This window comes from Haemorhous mexicanus, chromosome 16 (genome assembly GCF_027477595.1).
Source record: "Haemorhous mexicanus isolate bHaeMex1 chromosome 16, bHaeMex1.pri, whole genome shotgun sequence".
Taxonomy (NCBI): Eukaryota; Metazoa; Chordata; class Aves; order Passeriformes; family Fringillidae; genus Haemorhous; species Haemorhous mexicanus.
This window is the reverse complement of record NC_082356.1, coordinates 16,510,735-16,525,882: the sequence shown is the minus strand read 5'-3', so window position 1 is coordinate 16,525,882 and position 15,148 is coordinate 16,510,735. Positions and strand designations below refer to the sequence as shown.

Here is a 15,148-nt window from a genome sequence, read left to right as displayed (position 1 = left end):
CGTGTCCCCCCGGGAGAGTGTGTGACTCCCTCATGTCCCCCCCAAGCCGGGGCCACCCCCTTTTCTCTTCCCAGAGTTACTGACCCAACTCCTGCTCTCCCCTGGGAGAGGCTTTGGGGAGCTCCCCGGGGAGGCCCTTTAATCCCTGTTCCTGGGCACAGGGACCCCCCGCATCTCCTTCCCCATTTCCAGGACCCCCTGCACACCCTTATCCTGCCCCAACACTCCTTGCACCCCCTTTTCCTGGGTATCCTCCTGTCTCAGCCTCTGGATCCACCGTTTCCACGAGCCCGAGGACCCCCGGACTCCATTTCCGGCCAGCCCGGGGCGTCTCACCCCAAGGCCTTCCTTTGCCCGGCGACCAGTGACGTCACCGGAGAAGCCGGTCGCCATTGGCGAGCAGCAAGGAGCGCCGCCAATGGCGGGGTCGGAGGCGGCTCAGGGGGCGGGGCCGCAGCAGAGCGCAGCGATGGCTCCAGCGCTGGGGCTGGGGGCGCTCCTGAGGCCCCGGGGGGCGGCGAGAGCTGAGGGGGCCCCCCGGCACCGGGACTCTCTGATCGCCCGTTCCGCAGCACCGAGGGGCCCCTGAACCCCCATTCCTTGGCGCCGCCATCCCCCCGCACCCCCATTCCCCGGGCATGGGTTCCACCCTGCACCCCTTTATCCGGCACCAACAACCCCCGCACCCCCTTCTCGGCCATCCCGTCTCTCCCAGCCCCAGAGCCCCCTTTTCCTTGTCCCAGAGACCCCCTGGACCCCTGTTCCTCCCCTCGAGAATGTGGAGCAGCGGGATGGGGGTTCCCCTCCCCTCGTGACCATGCCGTGCTTCCCAGAGCCAGAATCCAGCGGGAATCTCACCCTGGTGCTCCCTGTGTCTGTCAGCGCTGCCATCGGCCTTGTTCTCCTCATCGGATTCGGCGTCTGGAAGCTCCAATCCGGTTACCCCCAAACCCATCCTGGGGGTCACCGTGTTCTTCCCCCCTCCCAAGACTCCTGGGGGTCCCTCATGACCCACCCAGCCACCCCCCCAAACTCCTCCTGGATCACCCATAAACCGCATATGGGGATTCCTGGGAGTTCCCCTGTGTTCCTCCATTCCCAGGACTTTGGGAGTCCTCCTGACCTGTCCGTGACCCCTCAGATTTCTTCCAGAACCCCCCTGTGATGGTGGGGGGGTGGGGGCTGTGTGCTGGTGCCCCCCTGCCTGCAGCAGATCCAGCGTTAAGGGGAGTTTGGGGGTCCCTTAGCATTTGGGGTCCCCTGGGGGTTGGGGTGACCCCCTGGGCCCCCCAGGATTCCCCTGAACACGCTGATGCTGCCTGTGCTCAGTGAGGGGGCTCATACCGGGCACGGGGTCCCAGCTCTGTCACCAGCATCGCCAAGATACCCCCAAAACCTCCCAGGAACCCCAAACCCCCTGGAACAACCCAACCTTCCCAGGACCCGAAAACCATCCCTAGACCCTCCAAAAACATCTCAAGACCGCAAAACCCCATACAGAACCCCCCAAACCCTCCCAGGACATCAAAATTCCCACATGACGTTCCAATACCCCTCCAGACCCCTCTGAGAAGGTTCATACCTGGCACGGGATCTCCATCTCTGTCACCGACAGGTACCCCAAAACAGCCTTGGGTTACCCCTGACATCTCCAAATCCCCCCTTTGAGACCCCTGAAACCCCCCCTGGGAACCCCCAAAAATCCACCATGACCCCCAAAACCCACGGTATACACAACCCCCCACCAGGAACCCTCACAACAGTTTATACCCAGCACAGAGTCCCCATTGCCATCACCCAGGAAGCCCCAAACCCTCCCGGGACCCCCAAAGCCCCCTGGGACCCCCAACCTTACCAGGATCTCCAACCCCTCTCCAGGCTCCGCTGTCGGAATCAACGGCAGTGCTGTTGCCCTTTTAAGGGGACTTATAGTGGGACCCGACCAAAGTGGGGGCCCTTAAAGTGCCGATGGTAGAGAGAACCCCAAAAATCCACCCTGCGAGGCAAAACACCCCATCAGGGGCTTGGAGTGGGGGCCCCATAAAAATGTCACTTAAAGCCATCACAATCCCCCCTTGAAAGGCGCTTGTGTGACTGCGGCCCCAAAAACACCCTAAAAAGGGGAGGAAAAAACACCCTTGAAGTAGTGGGATCCCCCCCCCAAACCCCTAAAGAGAGAAAAACTCCTCTTCAAAGAGGCCTGAAGACCCTTAAAGGGCCTTGTTATGAACAACAAAAGGTTACCCATTTTTTTTAAAAGGTTGCAGAGTTCACAACTTAAACCAATAGCTGCCAGGTTGGAGTTCTAACTATTTCTTGTTGATAATTTCGTGTTGTCATCTCCTGTTAACAGTTTCCTTTTAATTACCTGTTCTTGATAGTGCCCTGAGCCATCCCGCCGCTGCCTGGTGACCCGGGAGCGGTGGGGTGCCCCCCCTTCAGGCACGGGTCCCGGCGGGGCCGGGGGAGCCCCACGGGTGGTGCCAGCGAGGACCGGCCCGCCCCGGGAACGGCGGCCCCCCCCACCGCGGCGTGGGTCCCGGCTGAGCCGGGGTGGGGGCCCGCGGGGGTCGCACGGGTTGGTCCTAGGGGCGGGGACCGTCCCGAGTCGTAGCCCTGCTGTTTCCTGGGAGATGGCACCCCGACGGTGAAAAGACGAGATTGACGTGCGACTGTCAGTCGTTAATTCTCTATTGTATCAGTACCACCCCGCCTGAGCCAGGTAGATGGCTTTTCTCCGACAGTGAAAGGAGGGGACCTTGGAATTGACATGCAAATAACCTTGGAGCCAAGATGCACTTGGGCAAGCCCACCACCAAACTCAGCCAATAAACCCCCAAAAACAACGAGCCAACCCAAAATTAAGAAATCAAAATAGTGTCTAGACATCCTGGGTGATGTCTGGAGCCAGCAGAGATGCTGAAAACCTTAATGGCCCCTCACCAGATGTTGGTTAGAGCCAGGACTCTAGATGGGAAAGTGGGAAAGTGGGATCCAGGAGTATCTACCCGCATGTGCTTTCCTGAGGCGAGGATCCCCAGGTCTGCCCCCGAGCGAACAAAGCTACCCTTTCCTCCTACTCTGAGTCACTCTGGGGAGTGACGACTGCTAAAGGACCTGAAGGGCCTCCCAACCTTGTGCTGATCACTTTTAATAAAGGCATTTAAAGGAGAAAGATCTCCTGCCCTGTGTCTTTCAGGCCCTGAGGAGGGACAAGATGCCCTTCTCTGCAGGGTCTCTCTGAGCTGGGAACTCTCCCGTTTCTCTGTGTGTCCATTCCATGCTCGCCCCCGTGCCTGTGGAAATCTCCTCCCTTGCCGTTGTGCAATGTCCCTGCTGAGGCCTGACCTGCACGGGCATAAGCACTGCACTTAGGGCTCCAGCATTGCTTTCCAACAAAACCAAGGCAAGGCAAACTGTGTGTAGCTCATGGTATTTTAGAGTGGCTAAAACTCACTAAGTCATTCATCTGAGAGGTGAGATGCATTTGGAATTCATGGCATGGAGAAGTAGTGCAATGTGTTATAAATGATCAAATCGACAGCCAAATTTATAATAAAATTTAACAAGGATTTATTAGATCGTTAACCAAAATAGAATTTTGAAAAACCACCACAGCCAAGGCAGTGTCAACCCCGGGTGTTGGCGCTGGATGAACTGAGATCCGACCGACAAAGTGTCAGCGTCTCCCCAGTGGTTCACCCTGACTGCTTCATGCAGCTAGCTTATATACAGTTTATTCTGCCTCAAGGCAAAAATGACCAAATGTTCCTTTGTGTCCCTTCACATGTAGAACTGGGACCATACAGATACAAAAGCCAGTCCAGATGTCTGGATGGTTGTCTGAACACTTCAAGAGCCTGCATTCACATGTAGCAGAGCGGCGCCGGTGCTTGAGTTTGGTAGATGCAATCTTCCCAGGTGCAAGTCCTCATGAGTGGCTTAGACATTCCAGGGAAGTCAGCAATCATGGCCCGGGAAGGTTTCATTCATACGTTAACAGACTTGATATTACCTTAACATTGTCCGGGAACTAATTGAATAGAAATAAGACTCTGCTCCCAGCCGGGGTGGTCAAAGACATAACTTGGATTTTACAAAATTTTATACACATATATAGCATGAATTATCTCTACTATATACTACAATCCCTCCCCATTTTTTTCACCAATTTAATTCATGCTCACAAATTGTTAAATTTTTAATTTCCTACCTCTACCCATCACCATTAAGGGTTCCTCACAAATGGAGTACTCCTTTACACTACTCCGTACTCACCTTGTGGGATGCCCCGATATATCACATTATTCATTTCTACAGTTGTCTGTTTCTCGAATTTTGCCAATGCCTCTGCAGCATTGCCAGCCTACTTTCCTTCTCCCAACCGCATGATCTTGGATGCGTTGTCTCCGGAAGCTCCCTCAGAATCTACGGGAATTATTGCAATCTGCATCCCCTGGACCACAGAGTGGATCAGTCTGATAAAGCATGGAATCAGACAAGGGAGGAATAGGATTCCGGCTACTGAACAGAGCACAAGAAACATCACTTGTTCCACCATGCCCCATCAAATAGTTTGTCCCACCATGAAGACTGTAAAATGGAATTCCACTTTTGGACCGGGTCACGGGCCACCTTTTTGATTTCGGCCACCAAACCTCTTATGGTCTCTCCATAATCATTGATCTCGATACAACATTCTGACTCAATGAATTTTCCACACACTCCCCCTTCCTCAACCAGCAAATAGTCTAGAGCTATTCGATTCTGGTACACAAAAGCCCATACCTGGGTGTGCTGCCAACTTAGTAAATCCAGGGCTTCGGAGGTGTGATTTGAAACAATTTCCATAACTGCTTGCAGCCTAATCAGTCGGTTCAGTAGATAAATCAGAGTCCTATACCCGTGACTTCCATCCTGAGCCCACGTGGCCGGCCCATAATAATCAATTATTCGTTCCGCTGGCCACTCTTCCTCCCCCCAAGCTTGTTTACCACTTATCACCAGTATTATCTTTTTCAGACTCCTCTTCTCCCTTCTCAGGGTCTCATAAAACGGAGCCCCTAACAGATTACTTTTTGTCCTCAGGACAGTAAAGAAAACTGGTGGGATCATGCCTAAAGAGCATGACCCCTTCCACCTTGAGGGTAACTCACTGTATGCCTTTTTCTCATATATTCAGTAAATTCCATCAGGGGCTTTCCACTTAAGATTTATTTTCCCTGGGTCTCCCCAGTATTCCCTTATACTCTCCAAGGATTGGAAAGGATTGGCTCCTGGATTTTTGACCCAGCACAATCCTATTCTTTTGTTCTATTCACAATTTGTATTGTTTTTTTTGGCTCCAATACCTCAAAGGAGGGGCTGGGTGCCAGGCTCTGCTTTTCGTGTCTGAGTTCACCGTCAGGGTAGATGCACGCAGAGTGTATCCCACCATTTCGGTGTACTCTCTTCCCTCCTGACTGACACAGATTGTGCTAATCACTCTTTGATCTAAAATCCACCACTCGGGTCTCTGCGCCAGTTTTGAGACCCTTGGATTGTCCCATTTCAAGAGCTGTTCTGGAGCCTAACCTTCCCCTTTCCAAGGCCATTTTTCTGCAGATTTCAGCCTCCCACAAATTCAACAATTTGACAAACTCAATTCTGTTGCGATTTCTTGCATCAAATCAATGAACAGGTTTTTGTCTGGGGAAGGTAATTCCCCATCAACATATTGTCTTTCCAGTATTTTATACTGTTTGCCCAATGTTTTCAATCGTTCATGTTCAACTCTCTGTCTTCTCGATTCTGACTCCCTTCGTTTCAGCTCCTGAGTTATCTCTCTCATCCTTCCCTCAGGATCCTCATTATTTTTATTTTTTGCAAAACAAACCACCCTATCATATTGTAGGCACAACCTGTCATCGCTTGCCGGTGCCAGGTCCAATATGAGCAGGTCCTTGTTCAGGGCAATCTTACTGTCAAATTTCATATTCTTCGCCATCCAGTACATTTTCTCATTCATCATGCATATTTCCAGCCTTACGTTATCATAACACAGTGGGTTCACCTGGTGATATGCAATGAAAATAGATTCTGTCTTCCCCCCGACCCACATGGTTCGGTTACACTGGTTACAAATGGGGATTGACATCAGTTCCATGCTTCGTTTCCTCATTTGGTGCTTGTGATCATTTGACTGTCCGTTCCTTAACCCAGCCTCGGGATTGATACACCAAGTCCTGATTTCCAATTCACATAATTTCACCCGAGTGCCATTTCTCCAACAGTACCTGCCAGTTCCTCCGAGACATTCCTCGGGGGCTTGGTATGCCGAGTGTCCCCAGTCCCCTGCGACTGGGACCACCTGAGTGCACTTTTCGCACTCATCTGTGGAGCTCTCGCTTCCGCCTTTCTTGGGGACCTCAGTGCGCAGACTCTGCGTCCCGCCCATGACTAGGCTCAGGCCTATCAGGATTCCCACGAGGCGTACTCCTCTGCCTTTGCCTCCGCCCCCTGGGGTGCCACCAGAGGCGAGGAAGACCATCTTTGCGGCAGCAGGAGTACTCTTCAGGGAAGATGCCCTCGGACTTAGCCGCGTACCTCCTCTTAAAGGCGCCCCACCGTGACACCCTGATTGCATCAGAACTGCACAGGTCCCTGATGGATTTCCAGCGCTCCACATCTAAGATTTCTGCTTGAGATCTAAGCTTCCCATGCACCCCATTTTGAAAAATACGAAACCACTCCTGAGAATCTAATTCAATGATACTCAAATTGGTGGCTAAGGTCAGGATACAGTCAGTCAATTCAAGCTCCTCCTCTAAACACTGGGTACACCGTCCCTTTGGCCTCTGTCCCCTTCTGCAATGAACAACAAAAGCCCCCTGACAATATTCACGCTTAAGGTGCACAGACGGATAGCATACACAATCTGACAGTATACAACTTATCCGCTCGCTGTTGGTTATTTACGAGGACGTTGGAGTTGGATCTTCAAGTCACCGGGGGAAGAAGTGACCCTCCAGTCAGGTGCTTCCTCCTGCTGCTTGGCTTTCTTCACCCTAGACGCATGTGTCCAGCCTTTTTCCTCTGTCCGAATGGCCGTGTCTGTTGTCAGGAGCACAAGATAAGGACCTTCCCAGTGAAGAGAGAGCGGTGCGTCTTTCCACACTTTTACAAACACCTTGTCCCCAGGCTGAAATTTGTGAATAGTGAACCCCAGAAGAGCACTCTGTGTCACTATTCCCTGTTTTCGAAATTCCTCTAAGTTTCTGTTGATCGCAACCAGGTATGGTTGGATCTGACCATTCTCAAATCTGTGGTGTCCCACCGGCATTCCATGCTTGTATGGCATCCTATACAGCATTTCGAGCGGTGAGAGCCCCGTCTCTGAATGAGGCATGGTTCTGATATTAAGCAAAGCCAAGGGCAGACACTTCAACCAGGACATCTTTGTCTCCAAAATCAATTTTGATAACTGTGCCTTCAAAGTCTGATTCATCCTTTCCACTTGTCCTGAATTCTGGGGGTGCCACAGAGTGTGGTACTCCCACTGAATGCCCAAAGCATCAGCCATTTGATTTATAACTTTTGATGTAAAATGTGTCCCCTAATCTGAATCAATGTAATTCACTACCCCATATTGGGCTACAATTTCCTCTAACAATTTTCTGGCCACCGTCTGCGCAGTTGCTCGAGAGCTGGGGAAGGCTTCTACCCAATGAGTCAATTTATCTACAATCACCAATACAAATTTGAACTTTCTCACTTTTGGCAATTCAGTAAAATCAACTTGAATTCTTTCAAATGGTTGGTACGCAATGGGGCGACTCCCCAGGGTAGCCTTCCTGGCTCTTGATTTGTTTATCTTTTGACAAATCAAACACCCTTGTACCTCCTGTCTCGCCAATTCATAAATTCCCTTGCACACGAAAAGTTTTGGAAATTGCTCTGCCAGGGCTTTTGCCCCCCAGTGTATGTTTTCTGGTACAACCTTTGCACAATCCTCCAAGTAAATCCTCTGGAAACTAATTCCCTCCCATCAGGTAGCCTCCACTTACCTTCTTTCAATTCACCTCCAATCTTTTCATAGGATTCAATTTCCTTTGGGGAGGGCTGAGGGGAATCCTCAGGGTTTTCTTCTCTTTCAATCTCTGGGGTTCTTACCACCCTAAGTGCCGCAGTTTTGGCCTCCTGATCCGCCAGATTGTTCCCTCTGGTTCGAAACTGAATTCCTGTCTGATGCCCTTTCACATGGACCACCGCAATTTCTTCTGGCCCTCTCAGTGCTTCCAGGATTTGTCGGATCAATTCCCCATGCATTAGTTCATTTCCCCTTGTATTGATCAGCCCTCTCTCTTCCCAAATCTTTCCAAATGTATGAACCACCCCGAAGGCATACCTCGAATCAGTGAAAATTGTTCCCTTTTTCCCTTTCAGTCTTTTCAATGCCCTCAAAACTGCATACAATTCGCAGGCTTGTGCCCACCAGCTTGCATTCAGGGGACCTGCCTCTATCACTTTCCCTGTCAACCCATCCACAACCGCGTATCCTGATTTTCTTTTCCCTTCAACCACTCTGCTTGACCCGTCCACAAAGCATTTTTCCCCTTCATCTAGTTCTTCTTCTTCTAAATCCTCCCTGATCTTGGTTTGCAGCTCGACTGTTTCCACGCAGTCACGAACTAGTGTCTCCGCCGCTTCCCCAAACAGAAACTGTGCAGGGTTCTGCGCAGTCGTTGTTCTCAATTCCAAATCCTGTGAATGAATCAAAGTGGCCTCATACTTCAGCAACCTTGCATCTGTGAGCCACTTGTCCGCTTTCTGTTGTAGTATGCCCCGCGCATTGCGCAGCGCAAATACCACCAGGGGTGCTCCAAAAGTCACCTTTTTCACTTCCTCCACTAGCAAAGCCTCAGCTACAATAGCCTGCAAACACATAGGCCAGCCCCTGCTGACCGGGTCCAAAAGCCGGGACAAGTACCCTACAGGCTTCCTGATCCCCGCCCAGTCTTGCGTCAGCACCCCATGTGCTGTGAGGTTGCTAGCGCACACAAACAACTGAAAAGGTTTCCTGACATCAGGGAGGCTCAACGCTGGTGCTGCCATGTGTGCCTCCTTGATCCCCTTAAACTCTTCTTCATCCTTTTGTGTCCATTTGATCCTGTCTGTGGTGAGCTTCTCATAGAGAAACTTCTCCTTGTCACTATAACTTTCAATCCACTGCCAACAATACCTCAACAATCCCAAAAGCTGCCGGACCTCCCTTTTTTGTTTGAGGGGGTGGTGAGGCAATAATTCCTGACACCCTCTCTGGATCCAATTTCTTTTTTCCCTTTGTTAACCAATGTCCCAGATATCTGACCTCCGGTTCCGTGAACTGCAATTTCGATTTTGAAACTTTCAATCCCTTTTCCCCCCCAAAAATTCAAAAGCCCAATTGTGTTTGTCCTTACCTCCTCCTCCCCTTTCCCTACAACCAGCAAGTCATCTACGTATTGTAGAAGCTTTGTTCCTTCCATGGGTACAAACTCACTCAAAACCTGCTCAAGTGCCTGTCCAAATAAATTTGGAGAATCCACGAAGCCCTGAGGCAACAAAGTCCACCTGAGCTGCTGCTTCCTATTCGTCTCCGGATCTTCCCATTGGAATGTGAAATAATTGTGACTGCCCTCATCCAGAGGACACGTCCAGAAAGCATCCTTTAAATCAATCACACTGTACCACGTATCTTCAGGGGAGAGATTGTTTAACAAAGTGTAAGGATTCGACAGTGGGAAAAAGTCTTAGTTCTCTGATTCAGAGCCCGTAAATCTTGCACAAGCCTAAAGCTGCCGTCCGGTTTTCTCACTGCCAACATTGGGGTATTGTGTCTTGACATGCAAGGTTCTAATGTTCCTTTCTTTATTAATTCATCAATCACTGGTTTCAAACCTCTCCTCCCTTCCATGGAGAGGGGGTATTTTTTGACCCTCACAGGGTCTTCGGGTCTTTCAATTTCCACCCAAATCGGTTCTATGTCCAACCTCCCAGCTTCTCCCAGGACTTACCACACCCTCGGGTCTATTTTCTCCTCTTCAGGGGCAGTGAGGCTGTAAAGTCTCACTTTGAGCTGAGTTTTCTCCACCGCTAGCCCAACCCCCAAAGCAACCATCATGTCCCGCCCCAACAAGTTAAAATCTGCACCTTTAGCTACTAAAATGTTACCAATGTGTCTTCTGTTTCCCGAGCTTATTTCAATGTTTTTTATGATTGGGACCTCAAAAGGGTCCCCTTTTGCTGCTGTCACCACCGTGGAATCATCGCTTAAAGAGCATCCCTTCAGTATTTTTAACACCGTTGTGTAGGCGGACTGGGGGTTAGCACGATGGGGACAGACAGAGATGAGAGATCTCTGAAGCCAAGTCGTGGAACTTGCAGTTTATTGCGAAGGGCGTGGGTACAGGGCCCTGCTGGGAGCTGCCAGCTGCAGCTCGGAGCAGGCCTGAGAGAAGACAGAAAGTGAGAGGGTAATAACGTAAAAGGCAAGAGCTAAGAGCACAGAAAAGTGAGAGCAAGAGTAAGAGCAAGGGCGCAAGAGTAAAAGCAAGAGCAAGAGAACAAGAGCAAAAGCAAGAGCATAAGACAGCGAAGTTCCCATTACAATACAATATATCATCTTCTGTGTTGAATATTCTGATTCTCACTAACCAATCTAGTACAACATACAAATCCTATAGCATTTACATACAGCCTATAAGAATCACTACATTACCATATTGTGCTACATTTTAAACCCTAAAAACTACTCTTCAGACCCCTTCTGCCAAGCTGGCAGGGTCTGCTCTGACCCTTGGACCTGCCTGCTTGCAGAGGGTATTGTTTCATCAAAAGGGGATTACCTTCAGCCGGCCACACCATTGTTTTCCTGTTGTGCAGTAACTAAGGGATGTCAAAGCTTGCTTTCATTTCAATCTCGCTTATAGTTTCTATATTCTCAAAATCTTTTGCCAGGCAATCATATTTGTAAGGCTTTCCTGTTTCATCTTCCCCAACACCGTCGTCCACTCTGCTCCTGAATCCACCATAAATTGTAATTCTTCTTTGTAGGGTCCCACTTTTAATTTTATCAAGGGCTCCCTAGATGTTCTGGGACCCAAACTGAAAAGCCCCTGACACCTCTAATCTTCCTGGAACATTGCCTGATCCTTGGCTCTCTTGGGGCAATTTCATTCAATATGCTCCTTTTGTTTGCAGTAGTAACATTCAAACTCATGCTTTTGCTCCCCGGAATCTTTGTCCTGAGCCTGAGATGGACCTGTCTTCTTTGTCGATGCCTTTTTCACCGCATCTTTTCCCCGTTCCTGTTTCTGAGCCTCTCTCACCGCTGCCACCAGGACTTTAGCCTGTATTTTCTGCCTTTCCTCATCCCGGCGCATGGAAACTTTCTGAGCTTCACGCAACAATTCCTGCAACTCTTGTTCCTGCCAACCATCTATTTTCTCTAACTTCTTCCAAATATCTTCCCAAGATTTTGCCACAAATTGAGTTTTCAACAACACCATCCCCACCAGGGAATCAGGGTCCTCCCCTGAATACATCCTCAAACCCTTCCGGAGTCTCTCCAACCACTCCGTGATTGTTTCATCCTTCCCTTGGCATTCCCTGAGCACTTTGCTCATGTTCTGCCCCTTCGGTACCGCCTTCCTGATCCCTTGAATCACCATATTTCTCAGATTTATCTCACCCCTCTTCTGTCTGGGCTTCCCAAGACGGCTTTTGGTTCGGCCACTGCTCCTCCCTGGACCCCTCGTTTGGGTTCCGCTTTTCCCAATCCCTGATCGCAGCTGACCGGATCATGTCTCTCTCCTCGTTAATAAATAACGACCTGAGGATCGCTTGGAGATGCTCGTAAGTGTAAATGCTTGTTCCCAAAAATTCATCCAACCTCTCTGCTACTCTGAATGGGTCATCTATCAGCTTTCCCATCTCCTTTTTGAACGCCCTTACATCACTGGTGTCAGTCGGGGTGTGGACATATCCAATCACCCCTGGGGCCGTCGGTACCTCCCGTAAGGGATAGAGATACCAAGTTTTTCCTCCTCATCCCCACTTTCCCCCGCGGTCGACCTCCTCGTTCTCCTCCTAGTTCGGCGTGCTGGGGGAGAGTCGTCTCTGGGGACACCCGCCCCCTTCTCCTCGACCTTCGGGGATACTTGTGGCTGCGGCTGCTCTGCAGCTGCGTGGCCATGTGGGGGAGCAGATGCTGCCACTTGTTCTGCTGGTGGTGGTGATGCAATCGCCTGGACTTGCGGCACCTCCACTTCGGGAGGCATTCCTGGCGCCACTTGTGCCAGCACGGGACCTGGCTGCTGTGGAGCCACAAGGTAAGGTGGTGGAATATTTTCCAATGGTTCTCACTTCCTCCCTGCTTTCGCCGCACGCCAGGAGGCTCTCACTGGGTACAGACTCGGGCGAACATGCTTCCACATGTCTGCATACTCGATTTCCTCCGGGTCCTGCGGACTGCGACCGTTCACATGGTCAAACAAAGACTCACAGGTCCAACTTTCAAACGTGCCGAATATTGGCCAAACCACGTACTGTCCGATTTCCCTCCCTCCCCATTTCTCCATACTAAAATGAATCATCTTTTCCTTGGATTTTCTTCACCTTTGTGGATTCTCATCCCAGTGTTCCAGCATCCACCCCAGAGGGCTGTCTCGGGGTATTTCTGGTAACACTCTCCCGGGGACTTGAGGGATTTTCTCCTGAGTTTTCTTTTGTCCCTTGCTTTTTCCCAACCCCATTTTCTCAAAGAAGGTTACGAATTTCCTTACCTTCTGTTGTCTTCCTGGGACTTTTGTCTTGAGTCCCAATCCTTTCTCCAATGTCGGGTTTACCGGCTCGCAAAAAGTCTCCAGCCTGACCAAGTCGGACAGTTGACCACCCTGTCGACTTGTAGGTAGACTTTCTCACCTGTTTCTCCGGTTTCAGAAGCCATGTAAGTTTCTGGACCTTTCCAGGCTCGCTTATCCCCTTCCGATCCCAAACATGACCGGTTTCCCCCTGAGTCTTCCCAAGCCCCAGGTGTCATGTGTTTCGAACCAGAACCTCTTGCTTCCCCCTTGACTGGCTTCTTCCCTCGCGGGATAGCGGAACCTCAATCATGGGGCCGCACTCACTCCGTGACAATGTCACGTCTCACACACGAGTCCGATCACGCTCCACCCAACCACGCAATACTTACAGTCTTTTTCCTGCGTGGAATTCTTCGTGCACGTTGATTTTTACGGATGAAAAAAACCTCGGATCTCAGAGATCTCTCTAGATCTTTCTGAGTCGAGAATGGGCCCTTATCTCCCTTGGCTGTGGCTCTGTTAGCACGCGGCTCCAATCATTGCCTGCGGCTCTGGTCTGTGGCTTTTTTTTTTTTTTTTTTTTTGGATCTGGTTGGTTCCAAAATCCAATTCCCGTCCAGGCCACTAAAACCAGCGGGGCACCCCCCGGGCAGGAAAAGGGGTTCCCGGACCCCAATATCAGATCACGTTGGGCCATCACAAATTTGTTATAAATGATCAAATCGGCAGCCAAATTTATAAAAAAGAATTTTATAAATTTATTAGATCGACAACCAAAAAAAATAGAATATTATAAAACGGCCACAGCCAAGACAGCGTCAACCCCGAACTTTGACGGTGGGTGAACTTAGGTCGAGCCGATGTAGTGTCAGCATCTCCCCAGAGTGTCACACCAACTGCTCTAGGTAGCCAGCTCATACACAGTTTATTCTGCCTGGAGCAGAAATGACCTAAGATTTCTGTAAGTTCCTACATATGTATAACGGGAACTGTACAGATGCAGTCCCGTACAAAAGTCAGTCCATAGGCTTGGATGGCTGTCTGGGCTCCTCGGAATTGTCTTCCTTTCAGCTGTAGCCAGGACGTAGCCGCTTTTCGATGTAATCTCTCCCAGGTGTTGTTCGGTGAATGCTCTGGACATTCTTGGGAAATGGTCGCTGATCACCCAGGAAAGACTCATTCACTCGTTAATGGTCATGATTTTATCTGGGCGAGTCCGGGAAATCTTTTGGAAATGAAAAGCCCTGCTTCTGGCCATGGGGGTCTGATGCATGGTTGGATCTTTATAATTTTCATACAATTTCCAAAGCATGAATTATCTACATCATATACTACACTGCTGTGCCCAAGGAGATCAGAGAGATCTGTGCAAAGCAAGAGCATTGGCTGTAACTCAGGGGAGGGTGAGGGGAGGTGCTCTGTCCCATCTGTCTCACTCCATCTGTCCCCAGCTGCCCTTTCTGAGATCGAGGGCAATCCCTTTGTTCCCCTGAAAATCAGCCTGACACTGATAGTGGGGTCCTGGAAAAATGTTAAGATAAAACTCTGAAATGGTAAGCTTTGCATTTCACCTGCGTAAGTAGTATGATAAATTATATAATTGTTAGATGTGATGATTGTTTAGTAATTAAAATTAATTATTGTATAATCATAAGAAGAACCATGAGAAACTGTATGTTCCTAATCTAAGGAGGCTATGCTTGGCTGAAATCTATGTATACAATAGAGCAATATAAGTTTAATAATTAACATGAAAGTTATATAATGGTAGAATATAAAAACATGTTCATCCCGAACCCATGTCGGAGTCAGATTTGGGTTTGTACTCCTGACACCCAGAGCTCTTCAATAAAAGCACCTGCATATAATCATTTTCCGTGATTATGTGTTCCTGAACGCTAACAACACAGCTGAGAGCAGAGCAAACTGGCTCAGCTTTTCTCAGAGTCTCAGCTGCACATTGGCCAAGGACACTCCTGTCCCCCAGTGTCACCTGGAGGCAGCTCACAGCTTGGATGGCATCCTGAGGACACACCAAGGGTCCTGTCCATGGCACTGCTTGAGGAGAGTTGGCTCATTGCCAGCCTCCCAGCCTGCCCTGCCCAGAGCTCCCTGAGCGCAGGGAGCTGGGACACCCCATTGCTGTGCTCAGCCTGCACAGGAGGAGCCCAAGGGCTGGGCCTGACCCTGCTGCTGGAACTGCCATTCCAGAGACCCTCAGCAATGCAAGGAGCACCTGGGCAAGGCAAGGAGAGACAGCCAGGCCTGAGGAAAAGCCTTTCCCTGCCCAGCCCTGCCCAGCCCCTGCCAGGCAGCAGCAGGGC

General features: G+C 50.1%; 1 pseudogene; it reads right to left on the bottom strand.

Annotated features, from left to right (window-relative positions):
- Positions 1–15,148, bottom strand: part of LOC132334705 (zinc finger protein 850-like) — a 1,130,993-nt pseudogene that overhangs the window by 201,362 nt on the left and 914,483 nt on the right.